The sequence below is a fragment of the Tenrec ecaudatus genome, chromosome 2 (assembly GCF_050624435.1).
Source record: "Tenrec ecaudatus isolate mTenEca1 chromosome 2, mTenEca1.hap1, whole genome shotgun sequence".
Classification (NCBI taxonomy): domain Eukaryota; kingdom Metazoa; phylum Chordata; class Mammalia; order Afrosoricida; family Tenrecidae; genus Tenrec; species Tenrec ecaudatus.
Genome location: NC_134531.1, coordinates 25,527,942 through 25,542,958, shown reverse-complemented (window position 1 = coordinate 25,542,958; position 15,017 = coordinate 25,527,942). Strand labels below are relative to the sequence as shown.

The 15,017-nt window shown below is 38.8% G+C and overlaps 1 pseudogene; it reads left to right on the top strand.

Annotated features, from left to right (window-relative positions):
• The window catches only part of LOC142439923 (alpha-soluble NSF attachment protein pseudogene), a 71,449-nt pseudogene extending 58,925 nt beyond the window's left edge, over positions 1-12,524 (top strand).
• Positions 12,525-15,017: the final 2,493 nt, after the last annotated feature.

Sequence of the window (15,017 nt, the reverse complement as noted above, 5' to 3'; positions counted from 1 at the left end):
AAGGCAACCTATTTGTAGATTTCCATCTATGACTCTTATACCCACTGCCATTGAGTCAGTTAGTTCATGGTTGTGCAGGTAGATTTTTTGTGCCAAGTTGGCCAATAGGAACGTGTGAGATTAATAAGGTCACAGTTTGATTAGAGGGCAAAGAGATAAAATGCTCGGCAAGCCTGACTTGTCTCTTTCTAGCTCCCTGGTGATCAGACCACCGTGCATCTGCCTTAGCTAGTTCTCTGCCTCAACTTGTGAGCTATACAACCTGTGGGACACCCAACCTATGGATCATGTCACTAGAGCTTGAGGTTCCTTTGAAGCCTGCGTCACCACGCTGTTGATGTATACATCACTTGAGCTTGGGACTATGGGATCCTGTCCTCTGGCTGACTGTTGGTACCTGCCCTGCTGCTGCCTGTGGCTGGACTACCTGCATTGCTCTACAGAAGACTCAGCTGTCTGCTTCCTTGGACTTGGAGCCAGCAGACCTATTGAGTTAAAGGACTTCCAGTATATTAACTATTCCATGGAAGTGAGTTGAACTGAGCCCTCTGTGCTCCTGTGTGGACTAATTATCTGTTATATTCCTTCGTGTCGTATATATCTCTATCCATATTATCTCTATCTATATCATAAGTGTCCTGATTTTGTTTCTCTAGAGATCCCTGTCTAACATAATTACTATCAATAAATGATTAACATGAATACTGAATATGCTTATTAAAGCATGCCCTAACTCCGAATGCTTAACTTAAATTAGTGGAGCCATTAAGTGTTCATTCTTATGTTATTCAGTTCAATGTATCAGGAGTTATCATGATTTTGTCCTATGAATAATATTTTACTATAGAAATTGTAGTAACATAGAAAATAGAACTCCAACATTAGCTAAGTTAGAATAAAAGCCAAAAGGAATTTGCCTGTGTTTTCAGAAAAATTAAAAATCATCAAAGTTACAATAATTATTTAAAACATAAAGATGATTTTAAAAAATAAATGTGTGTGCGTGTTAGGTGCCATCAAATTGAGTGAAACTCCTAGCAATCTTTTATTAAACAGAAACACTGCCCAGTCCTGCAGGATTCTCACAGTCGTTGTTATCTTTGAGCCAATTGTTGCAGGCAGTGTGTCAATCCTTCTCACTGAGGGCATTCCTTCCTTTTGCTGATCTACCACATTAGCAAGCATGATGTCCTTCTGTCGACTTGGTCTGTCCTGACAACATGTCTAAGTACAGGTGAACAAGCCTCCTCATCTACCTTTTAGGGAGCATTCTGTCTGAATTTCTCCCAAGACAAATATATTTTTACCTCCAGCAGAACTCATTGTTTTTATATTCTCCATAAATACTATAAATCAAATGCATTCATTTTCAACAGTCAGTTCTTTATTCATTGTAAAAATTTCATTTTCATATGATTGGAAACATCATCTGTTGGTCAAACACACCTTAAAGTGACATCCTTACTCTTCAACATCTTATGGGGGTCCTGTGCAGCAGATTTCCCCAATGCACTTGATTTTTGAAGGCTACTTTCATGAGCATTTATTGTCGATCCAAGCAAAATTAAATCCTTGGCAAATTCAGCCTTTAGAAATATTTCAAATTTTGAATCATTAGCAAGACTCAACTTTGTTGTTGTTTTTTTTCCCCCCGCAGAACTTGTCAGATTTTGATGCACTAACATTTGAAGACCTGAGAGCCTCCCTGCTGGACAATGGGAACCATAATTGGATAGAGAGATGGAAAGGACTTCGATGTTGTTGTAACAAAGATTTTACGGGTCTAAGAAAAGAAGCTCTAGACCTTTAACTCCAGCGGAACTTTTCATGGGACACAGACTGCTTCAGGAAAGGGAAATGGCATCAGGCAAAGTGATTTCCTTCTCAGAAGGAGTCATTCCAAAAGAAGTGCCTCTGCTTTGTGCACTTTCCAAGTTTACACCTGCTACCACTGTGCCCCACTGCTTGTACGCAAACGCATACAAGGAAGGAGGTCACGTTGATGACTAAGGTGTGCTTAATCAAAGCTATGGTGTTGTCAATCTTCTCATATGCATGTGGAAGTTTGACAACATATAAGCAAGACTGAAGAAAAATGGATGCATTTGAATTATGGTGCTGGTGAAGAACATACCATGACTGTTAAAAAAACAAACGGTTCCTCCTTCTCCCTCCCGTGACCCCTTGATAAGTTATAAATTATTATTTTCATATCTTACACTGACTACTGTCTCCCATCCCCCACCTTTTTCTGTTGTCTGTTGCCCTGATGGGTGGTGGTGGTGGTTATGTGTTGATTATGGAGATCGGTTCCCTCTTCCTCCCCTCTTTTCCCAACCTCCCCCCTACCCTCCTGGTATCACTATTCCCATTCCTGTTTTGGGATTCCATGTGTCAAGAAGTTTTATCTCTTATCTATAAGACTGAAAGGCAGGACTGGGGTCAGGATAGTGGGGAGTGAGGAAGCCTCAAGGAACCAGAGGAACATTGTGTATTTCATCGGTGCTCTACTGCACTCTGGTTGACTCATCCCTTCCTTATAAACCTTCTGTGAAGGGATGTACCATTGTCTACAGATGGGTTTGGGGTCTTTGCTCTGATGCGCCTCGTTCTCAACAATATGGTTTGTTTTTTGTTATGGGTCTTCTGATGCCTGTTACCTGGTCCAATGCTATCTCATGATTGCACTGACTGGTGTGCTTATTCCATGTGGGCTTGTTGCTTCTCTGCTAGATGGCCACTTGTTTAACTTCAAGCCTTTAAGACCCCAGCCGCTCTATCTTTTGATAGCTGGGCACTACCAGCTTTCTTCACCACGGTTTCAAATGTACTCATTTTGTCTTCAGTGACTGTGTCAGAAGAGTGAGGATCACAGAATGCCAGCTTGTTAGAACAAAGTGTTCTTGCTTTGGGGGAGGACATGAACAGAGGCCCGAAGTCCATCCACTACCTCAGTGTATTGCCATATAAGTATATGTACAATACCTCTATTTTTATGAATTAATGTATTTACATATGTAGAGGGGAGCTGATACCAAGGGCTTGATAGAAAGTAAATGTTTAGAAAATAATGATGGCCACATATGTATAAATATTCTTAATACAATTGTTGTACAGGTTGTTATAAGAGCCCCCAATAAACTGATCTTTTAATTAAAAAAGAAAAAACTAAACAAAAATCGAACAAACAAAACTGTGTTGGAAGTACAGCCAGTGTGCTCCTTCGAGCCAAGAATGCTGACAATTCATTTTAGGAGAGACCAGTCCATGGAGAAGTCACCATGCTTGGTAAAGTAAAGAGAAAGTGACAACGAGATGGGCTGACACACTTGTACAATAGGCTCAAGCATAGGAACAATTGTGAGGATGGCTCACAATTAGGCAATGCATTTTTCTGTTGTGCATAAGGTCAAGGTTGTGCATGGGTTGGGACAGAGTTTATGTCACCTAACAACAAGAACTACACTACTGTTTTGTATAATGGTCACTCGGTGACACAGCAGTTGCAATTGGCTTTAACCAGGGGTTAGCAGTCTGAACACGCAGAACAGTTTTCTGGAACAGTTTCCTGTAATCTTCCATAAAGATTACAGTCAGAACAGCAGATGGGGTATTTATAGGCTATGACAAATGGGTTTTCCATGTCTTTGAGAACTTCAATATATTATTTAAAGTAAAATACCTATTTTGATAAATAGAGTTGCATAATATTGACTTGAATGCTAGAAGAGATAAGAAAGTTTTATGTAGATTATTAATTAAAATACCATTGCTATTATTATTTTTATCCTTTTGAAAACATTGATGCTGTAGTATTATTTTATTGGTTATCAAAATTTGTTAATGTTAAGGAAACATAAAATCTATTGTTTTATTATAAAGCACACATATTTTTGTGGAAGTATTGAACACATTTTTAAACAAGAGTTAAATACTAAAAGAAAAAATAAGATGAAGAATTGTCCTTAGGCAAAAACTTATTTAGTATGTGAAACGCCTTTGAATCATTTATGTATGGTACTTATTTTTAGTGTTGCATACCACTATGGAAAATTTCTGGGGAATTTTTAAAAGAAATATAGATTAAACAATCAACTATGTTTCAGTGTCGTTTTTTACTCAGCAAGGTGATAACATAATAGAATTATGTAATATCATGAACTGTTCAGAATCCTTAGAAACCATCCTCACATTAAATCCTCTTTCCAGCCTTTTATAGGGCCAAAGTTATTATCCACCTTTTACAGATAAGTACATTGGGGTTCAAAGAGGATAAAGATTTGGTCATTTATAATACCTGTAAGTCCTCTACAATTACAATAATTTAAAATCAGAGAACATTTTAATCTAAAAAGAAAGAAAGAAAGAAAGAAATGAGTATAGAGGAGGGAAAATTAAAAGGCAAAAAGAAAATTCAGCAAAATCTAGATTCCCACCCTATTATTACAAATAAGATAATAAAAGTAAATCAATAAATCTGCTATGCTTGGATGATGTTCTATGCCACAATATTTTGAGCTATAATTAATTTAGCTAGGTCATTCAAAATTTTGAATACTTAAGGTGTTTTGCTCTCACAAGAGTAAAGCTTTGGATATTTGGGATGTCTATTTTTCCTTTGGTAGGCTGAAATAGATTTTATGGCTACTTGCACCTAGGTAGGGGTGGAGGTCAACATATTAATCAGGTCACAGCCTGAGGATCCCTCCTTGAAAGGAGTGGCCTTTTATTATTGATCTTGGTGGATTCGGTGACTGCCTCCAGAGTTAGCCCCCAGGTGGACCACTGACCCCAGGAACCAGTCTAGAAAATATCCTGCCATGTTTCCATTGACCTTGGATCCATGCGACTCTGCACCCACTAGTCAGAGATCTCCCTGCTTCCACCTTCAGTTTTCTTCATCATCTGTCTCAAGCTATATGGGTCTAGAGGACTCAGCTAGCATCATTGAACCCGTGAACTTGTGTTGACTGGGTTGTGCTGTCTTCTTGATATAAAAATTACTTCTTGATATAAAGTTCTCTATACGTACACAAGTGTCACTGGTTTTGTTTCTCTAGGTAACCCAGCCTAATACATACACTTAAACATTCAAATAGTTAGCAGACATGGCCACTAATGGAAAGTTGGCATTTTGAGTTCAACCAGTATCTCCTTGGGAGACATTTTAGGAATCTGTCTCAAATAATTCAAGCTTCAAAAATCCTGTGCAGCATGGTACTACTGTGGTGCACCTAGGTGTGCCATAACCAGTACTGGATTCAAAGGCAATTGACTGGGGATCTTTTTTCTTTCATTTCTTTTTATTATTTCCTTATGATTTGTATAGGAATAACGTGTACTTTAAAGAAGTGTTTTTTTCCTCCTTTAAAAAGAGCTGTTCCTGTTAGAAGATACCAGAGGAAGTATATTAGACAATAATCAACACCATAAAATCAATTAATTTAAAATGTAGTGTGTATGAAGAATATTTAATATGCTATGGAATCCCAAAAGAATAACCAAGTTTTCCTTAGAGAAAATAGCCAGAATCCCCCTTAAATGTAGTCTACGTTGTTAGGTTATGTTATCAAGAGAGACCAATTCTTTGAAAAAGACATCATATTTTGTAAAAAATAAGGACAGTGAAAAAAAGAAAACCCTCAAGGAGATGGATTGATACAGTGGGACCAAACAAAAAAAAAAGATTTTGAGCATGGTGTACTATTTTGTTCTTTTGCACATAGTGTCTCTTTGGCTTTAGCTAACTCAACAGTACCTAAGAAGAAAATATTCTAAAAATTCTAAAAATAATTATGAGTTTAGAATAATTTTTATTTGAGAGTCAATATATTTAGCATATATTTGAATACTTTTAAATCTTTGAATATATAGTGGATAGTGATATTTATAGATTGAATATGTAGTGACATTATTTATCAGATAAAAATTTACAGGGCATTAGGCCAGTGTGAATATATATTTGTTGATAATTTATTTCTTTTTCTGAGCAATATTTTTCCATTTTTGTATGTAAAATAAAAAATTCTAACAAAATATTGTACCTATGATCTTCCCTCTAATTTTCCCATGTTCTGAAATTTAGAAAAACAAATGTAAATTTAGGGTTAATGTATAAAAGTGAAATTTTCAATGCAAAAATTTTAGGATAAAATTATAGATTATTCTAGAATTTAAGAGAGTCAATTTCAAGTGAGTCAAGCAGAGGATAAAGGTTAACATAGCATTTTATTTAAAATTTCTGAGAAGTATAAGCTTAAGGGCTGAAAGAGGAAACTATTACATAAATGTATTAAGGGGAATCAATTTATATACAGAGAATATCCTTCTATACTTTTTTAACTTTTTCACAAAATATTTAAAATGATAGAAATAGAATGAAAGAAACACACAGTGAACAACTGGCACAGAGTTCTATTATTAACATTTTACACTACTTGATTTACCATGTATCTGATGAACTACCCATTTATTTTTCCATCCATGTTTAATTTTTGTTTTGTTTTCCAAAGTATCTATGTTGATGTTTAAACTATTTTTCAAAATCCTCAAGATAGTTTGTGTCAAATTGTCACAAATTAATTTTAATTAATTTTGCTTTTACCACCCTATTTCATTTAAAACTACAATCTCCCCAACATGCACACACATACACATGCAAACATACTAAAAATCACAAATCTGGCTTCCAAATTCATATATCTATATTAGCCCTTAGCCCTTTCCAAATGACATGAGAATATAAAAATGGTACAATTATATATTTTTCAAATTTTAACTCATTTCAGGACTAGAAAAGTGCCTGGTGAATAATACCTTTCAATGTATAAAACTTCTATTTGGTGGGTGCCTATGTTATAACACAAGATATTCTGTTGCAATATACTCACATTTTCTGTTCTATTGGACACATAATCTTGTATTGTATATGTAAATACATAATATATCTTTAAATGAGTCTACAGATTGGTTTAAAAGCTTCTCCACAATATTTTATTAATTTGACAATTTCTGCCACATTCTAGCTGCCAAGATATATTTTTAACTAGGAAAACCATTGAAATGTTTTACCTTAGTTGACATTTTCACATCAGTGTCATTTTCCAGATGTTGATTCTGCTGCAGTGAAACCTGTAAGAGCTGAAGTTCTACATGACTGCCCTGGTTTTCTGGATCTCTCCAGTGTTCCACCTTTGAGAGCATGCAGTCTTACCATGTTTTTAGCATTCATTATTAAATCAAGCTCCCAGAGACCCTACGGGGGGGAGTAGAAATGCCCCTGTGGATTTCTAAGGCTGCAATTCGTTAGTGTTGTTGTTAGGTGCCATTAAGTTGCCACCACAGGGACAGCAGGATGAAACACGGTCAGGTTCTTTGCCATACTTACGCTTGTTCTTTTCTTTGTACCCATTGATACAGTCACTGTGTCAATCCCTTTCATCACAGGTCTTCCTGTTTCTTCTTCTTTTCAAAGTCCCTAGCATGATTTTCTTCTCCAAAAGTTGGTCTTGTCCAAAGAGCATGAGATGAAGTCTTGCCATTCTTGACTGTAAGGAGCACCTTGGTTGTATTTATTCCAGACAGATTTGTTTGCTTGTTTTTGACAGTTCATGATACTTTTTAAATTCCTGGTCAGCATCATATTTCAAAGGCACTTGACTGTGGATTCAAGAAGGACAAAATTCTTGACAATCTACTCTCCAACTATCATGATGTTTGTCTCTTGGTCCATTTATGAGGATATTGGTTTTCTTTACGTTGAACTGTAAACCACACTGAAAGTTACAATCTTTGATGTTCATCAACAAGATCTTCAAGTCCCCCTCACCTTCAGCCAGCAAGGGTGTGTCATCTGCATCACTCAGGTTGTTAATACACCTCCCTATTAACCTGATGTTACCTTCTTCTTCCTAATTCAACTTCTCTGATGGCTTGGGGAAAACATAATTGATTAATTATGGTGAGAGCATACAGCCCTGCCCCACACCATTCCTGAATTTAAACCCTGCAGTATGTCCTTATTCTTTTCGCACAGCTGCCTCTTGATCCATGTACAAGTTCTGCTTGAGCACAGTGTAGTGTTCTGGGATTCCCATTCTTCTCTAGGCTACTCATAGATTTTTTTTAATGGTCACACAGTGGAATGCCTTAGCATAATCAATAGAACGCGAGTAATAATTTCATCTACGTCAAGAAATTAGGAAGACAGCTACTTGGCCAACTGATGAGAAGATATCCAATTTGAAATCATTCCAAAAAATCAAGGGCCAATAGAATGCTCACATTTTAAAACAATATCATTAATAGCACATGCAAGGAATTTTTTTTGCTGAAGACCAACCAACAACTAGCAGGTAACTGCCAGAGGTTCACTGGCAGCTACACTGGCAGATAACTGCCAGAGGTTCATGCAAGATTCACAAGCACAGTACACTGGTAGAGGTTCACGCAGGTACACTGGCAGGTAACTGGTAGAGGTTCACGCAAGATTCACAAGAGGATGACATACAAGGATCATCACTATTAATGTCAGATGGGTCTTGGCTGTAAACAGAGGATACCAAAAAGATGTTTACTTTTTTTTTTTTGGCTATGTTTTCAAATCATTAGGGGAGTAGGCAACTTCAGCCTTCTCCCTCAAAGTAGGTGGTGCTTTCAAACTAACGACTTTGCAGTTTCCGTCCCAGTGTGTAACCCCACTAAACTCCCAGTGCTCCTTCTGTGAGTTGAAAAGGATTCTATCAAAGTGAGTTTGTGGTTTTGAGTTATTAAACCCAAACCAAAGCCACCGCCATCCAGTCATTGCCCATACATAGGGGTTCTGCACTGGGGTTCAAAGCTTTGTAAATATTTCAGGGTGCAGATAGTCTCATCTTTCTCTTGTGAATTCATTAATATCCCCTAATCCATGACCTTGAGGTTAGCAGTTCAATACTACAAAGTAACTTTAGCAACACGAAGGAAGCAACACAAAACATACTCACTGTCATGGAGTCAATTTGTAACAACAACAAAAAAGTGACCCTAACAGCAGACTAGAACTGTCCCTGTGGGTTGCTGCAGCTATGAATCCTTATGGGAGCAAAACACCTCATCTTTCTCCCAGAAGTTGGTTCCAATTCTTGACCTTCGGATTGCAGCCCAATGCATAGCTTATTATGTCATATTCTCTATTATGAAATACTATTTGCTTCCCTAGAACAGGTTTTTGCCTTTCACAGATCCCAGCTTTCACAGACTTAATTGTATTAGCCATTGCCAAATGCGTGTGGCTATGTTCTGCCAAATCTATATTCAGAATTCTGTATCAGAATTAAAAGGGTGAATCAAAACCAAGGCATATTAAATAATGCCCACACACCTAACCACCACAAGCACATCTATACTGTTAGAAAGAATTATAAATGGATCATAAAGAATTTTCATGATTTAAATAGCAATTTTCAAATGGCCAGTATATATTGATTTTGTGGGGATCCACAACTTTCGGTCATACCCTCAAATTTACACAAAGCCAGTCAGCCACCTCTGCTTTCTATTCTAAGATGTTTCAGTGCTCTGCGTTCTTGACAATCTGTTTATGATGATGAGGTCTCAGCTTTGACTTGATCTTGACAGGTGTTGGCTTTTATTTGAAAATCTGCAATTGAGATGGTGAAGCTGTCTCTCTCATTGACCTTTTAACAGCCCAGTGACAGAGACTCATTTCCTTCTGATAGACTTAAGTTAACCAGAGATTCTGTGGGCCAGTTTAAACCACAGATTTGGAAGCACAAGCTAACAACCTGACAAATAGGATTAAAGCATCCAATGTGAGAAAACATGCTTGTTATTCCTGCAGATGACAGAAGAATATTGGCTTGGCTTTCGTAAGCTGCTTTTCAAAAATATAAGCAAAATATCACAGATGATTTCTTCTTAATTTATCTCTTTGACTTTGTTGTTGAAGATTCCTTTTGAAATAAAGCTCTGTTCATTTCCAGAGCATACAATATTCCAAGCTAAAAAAAATTACCTTTAATGCAATGTTAATCTGATCCTACAAAAACAAAACAAACAAACATCTAAGTGAGGGGTTTTAACTACATTTTCAACATTAAATACTTATTAGAAGCATTATAAGTATAAATTCCTTTGAATTGTTAAAGTGTAATAAAATAACAAAACCCACAGCACCCGATGCTATAGTTTTAAATAATAGATGCTGTTGGTCCCTTACATTGTACTATCTACTTTCTACTAAATAGAATGGTGATAATTTGACTTCTTTTTGGAAACATAACCCATAAAGGCCTATTAATAGAAAAGAAAAGCATATTGATAAAGTACAACCCTTAAAAATGAGGAATTATCAGTTAGATAGTAATGCACATATGTAAAAAAAAAGAGGTGACAACATAACAGGTATATGAAGTTTACTAAGGACCAGGCAATATTTTGTTCTGTAACATATAAGATAGCCTTGAGTGGGAGTGGCATGAAGAAAAGTAATTATCATTTCTTAATCATTTTGTTACTATCAAGGGGATTCCAATTTATGAAACCTGTGTGTGTCTGGGCAAAAATGTGCCCCACGGTACCTTCTTTTCTTTGACATCGATATATTTAATTTTTATTGCAAATAGGTGAAGGTTTCTACAGAAGATCATCACCTTTACAATCAACACTCCAAATACATTTTGTTTTTACCCATCCACTGCAATCCCTCCATAGGTCATCATTTAGCCCTCTTCCTCCTGTGGCTGATGTCTTCATTGTGCATTCTCTACCAGTCCTCTTACTTTGAATCTGAATACAAGCCTCATGCTTTGATTTTGAATAGTTGATTATTCTGTCATGGGAGTGAGGTCAGCTCCAAACCTTACAGGTGGAAAGACTATAATCTTGGAGATTCCATTAGCCTCTATCCAACCATTAAGCTTGGTCTCTTTTATGATTTTGAATTATTTCACTTTTTTCTCTCAGTTTATTCCTGGCCTTTTAATGTGACAGCTTTCAGAGCAGTTGGTGTGGTCAATGGGGTTTTCAAGGTTGATTTCTCTGAAGGAGAAAGACTTGCCTTTCCTTTAGGTGCTTCGTGGTGAAGTCAAGCTACTGCTCTGTTCTTCTGCATTACAGAGGCGGAAATGACTAGGAAGCAACTCGATTACATCTAACAAAGCAACATTTCCTAAATTATAGCTGATAATTTATAGAGGGAGGACTCATGGTACGTTTTTCATTTTATACATAAAAACATTCACAATGAAATTCTGTATACATCTCATATTCATCCCTTGAAAAGGGTACTTATGATGTAGAGTTGGTGTCAGATTTTTCTTCTTACTCTGCAATTTTTCCTTACAATCTTCCCCCTTACATGCCTGATTCATATTAATTCTTCCGTTGTCATTCTACCTGATCATTATAACAAATTATTTTAATGAACATCAAAAAAGTCTGGTATTCTTATCAACTATTTAATAGCTCAAATTAAATAAATGGCAAATCATCATTGCATTTGTATTCACTGTAATAATACTATGCACACAGCATTATTTTGGCATTCATATGAATGCAGCTCTGTATTTCCATGGAAATTTATTTTTATTTTTTCCTTAATTGAGTCAATTTGAATCATTGTTCTTGATGCTTTAATTATCAGGGCCTTGGCTCAGCATACCAAATAAATGATGCAGGTACAAATACAAAAGCAGAAGTTCCACATATTTATCAAATGTTTTCTTTTATCTGTATATATTAAGTTAGTAATAATTAAATATTAATAGATTCTATGCAAGAGAACTATACAAGCTTGATTTAAAGTGTTCAAAATGGCCCAAAAGTGGAGCGCCGCCGGCAACGCGTCGGCCCAGCTGCACCTACAGCTTCAGAGCAAGCACGACGCCGCCACCTTCTTCCTGGACGCCAGCAACGCCTTCAATGAGGTCGCCCCACAAGAGGCCATTAACTATCTCTGGAAAGTCATGGAGTTTTACTCGGACATGGGTCGCTTCACGATCACAGCTAAGCAGCACATCTCTACGAGACGTAGTTGGTGGACATCGAGACGGCCATTGCACACTATGAGCAGTCCATGGACTACAGCAAGGATGAGGAGTCCAACACCCCAACCACCAAGTGTCAGCTGAAAGTGGTCAGCGATGCCGCACAGCGGGAGCAGCACCAGAAGGCTGTGCACATCTACTAGCAGGTGGGGACCAGCACCATGGACAGCACCCTCCTCAAGTACAACGCCCAGGACTACTTCTTCAAGGGGGCCCTCTGCCACTTCTGCATCGGCATGCTCAAGGTCAAGCTGGCCATCCAGAAGTCTGAGGAGATGTTCCCCGACTTCTCTGAGTCCCGAGAGAGCAAGCTCATGAAGAAGCTGCTAGATGCCCATCAGGAGCAGAACGTGGACAGCTATACCGAGGCAGTGAAGGAGTACTATGGATACCATCTCCCGGCTGGACCAGTGGCTCACCACCATGGTGCTGTGCATCCAGAAGACCATCCAGGGTGATGAGGAGGACCTGCGTTAGGCCCCACCCAGCCTGGACCTGACTCCGTCCCTGCTCCTGTATCCTGTGGCTCCAGTGAGGAGCCAGTATGAGACATGGGGCCGAGACCTTGGCAAGAGACCGCTCCTCTCCACCCCACCCCGCGGGAGGGGACTCCCAAGTCAAAGCCGTGGCCACATGGGCTCAGGAGGCCAGTACTGCTGGCCGACGGTCGCTTTCCGCCCATGCTTCATCCATCATGCCTGCTCGTTTATTTAAGCCCCTCTGGTGCCCTTCTTTAACCCTATAACTCTCCCTCGCCCACCAAAGCCAGCTGTACAGAGCCTCCCATCCAGAGCTGTTTGCAGGGGTGCTGGGAGAGCCAGGGTCAGCACCTGGCTTCCCATTTCCAGACGGCATGCCCCAGCCGAGCTCTGAGCACTGTGGCTGCTGCCCCGCCAGAATGGGCTGCTAACTGTATCCAGGACCTGTTCCCTTTAGCTCCAGCCTCTCAGGTTAGACTCAGGAGGGTCCTCCTGCACCATCACTTCCCCTAATGTTTGGAGGTTCTGATTGGGGCAGCTGCAGCTCCCCCAGCAATAAAATGAAAGTCGACACTTTCGGAAAAAGAAAGAATAAAATGAAATGAAAAGCCACAGAATTTTTCATGAGCCTTTTGAATCCCCCTCACCCAATAGTCAGGACTCTGTCAGAAGGCAAGCTGCAGTGCTGAGGGATGCCACAACCAGGGTGAACCTTGAAGATAATCTGCTAGATGAGACCTGTCCCTTACAAAATGACAACTCTTCTGTGATTTTAAAACATTACACTTTTGGAAGACACAGTGCACAATATAATAGGGGCTACTGGGAACAAGGGGAATATGTTTTTATAGAACTGAGGTCTCTTTAAGGGGATAGAAGCTACTACAATTGACGTTTGTACAACACAATTGATGTGAATATTTTCACTAAATTGTACAAGCAAAAGATGCTGAATTGATAAATGTTGTGTTACTTGTTTTTATATTTATCCTTCAGCTTTAATCCCATTTGCATTTTCATCGTGATTAATGACAAAGCAAGCCTACATATAAATTCTTCTGTTGCTATTTTCAGTTATGTTTAGGAAAGTTCCCAAATGTACTTTGTGCAGTATGCCTGTATTAGCCTGGGTTGGCTAGTGAAACAAAACCAATAACAGTGATATATATACAAGAAAGAACTTCATATCAAGAAGTAATATTATGGGAAAATGGCATCTGCTTTAGGCTGGGTTATCTAAAGAAACAAATCCAGTGATATTCATCCATGTATAATAAAGTTCTTTCTATCAAGAATTAGATATATGGCATCTCAGCCAGTCCAATTCAAGTCCATAAGTCGCTCTTCAGACTCACTGAGACACCTGGCAGTGACGCAGAATGGCGAAGCAGGTAAATCACAAGGCAGTGGATGCAATCATGTGGATACAAGGTGAGAGGAAACAAGGCAGAATGGCAGCAGTTTCAGAGTCACTGGCAGAGAGAGACTCAGCATACAGAAAGGTGAAGGAGCACAGGGGGAGAGGTTCCCAGGAACTATCTTTTTTTCCCTCATTATCATTTTCTAAACATTTACTTTGTATTGAGTCCTTAGTATCACCTCCTCTTTTTAAAAAATCATTTTATTAGGGGCTCATACACCTCCTATCACAATCCATACATACATAAATTGTGTAAAGCATATTTGTACATTTGTTACCCTCATTATTCTCAAAGCATTTGCTCTCCACCCAAGCCCTTGGCATCAGGTCCTCAATTTTACCCTCCCTCTCCACTCCCCCCTCCCTCGTGAACTCTTGATAATTTATAAATTATTATTTTGTCATATCTTGCTCTGTCTCACGTCTCCCTCACCCCACTTTTTTGTTGTATGTCCCCCAGGGAGGAGGTCACATGTAGATCCTTAAAATAGGTTTCCCCTTTCCAACCCACCCTCCCTATTCTCTCTCAGTATCTTCACTCACACCACTGGTCCTGAGGGGATAATCCACCCTGGCTTCCCTGTGTTTCCAGTTCCCATCTGTCCCAGTGTACATCCTCTGGTCTAGTCAGGCTTGCAAGGTAGGATTCGGACCATGACAGTGGGACGGCGGGGAGGAAACATTTAGGAAACTAGAGGAAATTGTATTTTTCATCATTGCTACATCGCACCCTGACTGTCTCATCTCCTCCCCAAGACCCTTCTGTAAGGGGATGTCCAATGGCCTACAAATTGGCTTTGGGTCTCCACTCTGCATTCCCCCATTCATTCACTATGGTAAGATTTTTTTGTCCTGATGATGCCTGATACCTGATCCCTTTACACCTTGTGATCAACCAGGCTGGTGTGCTCCTGAGCTAAATGGCTGCTTGTTTACCTTCAAGCCTTTAAGAACCCCAGCGCTATACCTTTTGATAGTCGGACACCATCAGCTTTCTTCGCCACATTTGCTTATGCACCCATTTGTCTTCAGTGGTCATATCAGGGAGGTGAGCACAAAATGATATGATTT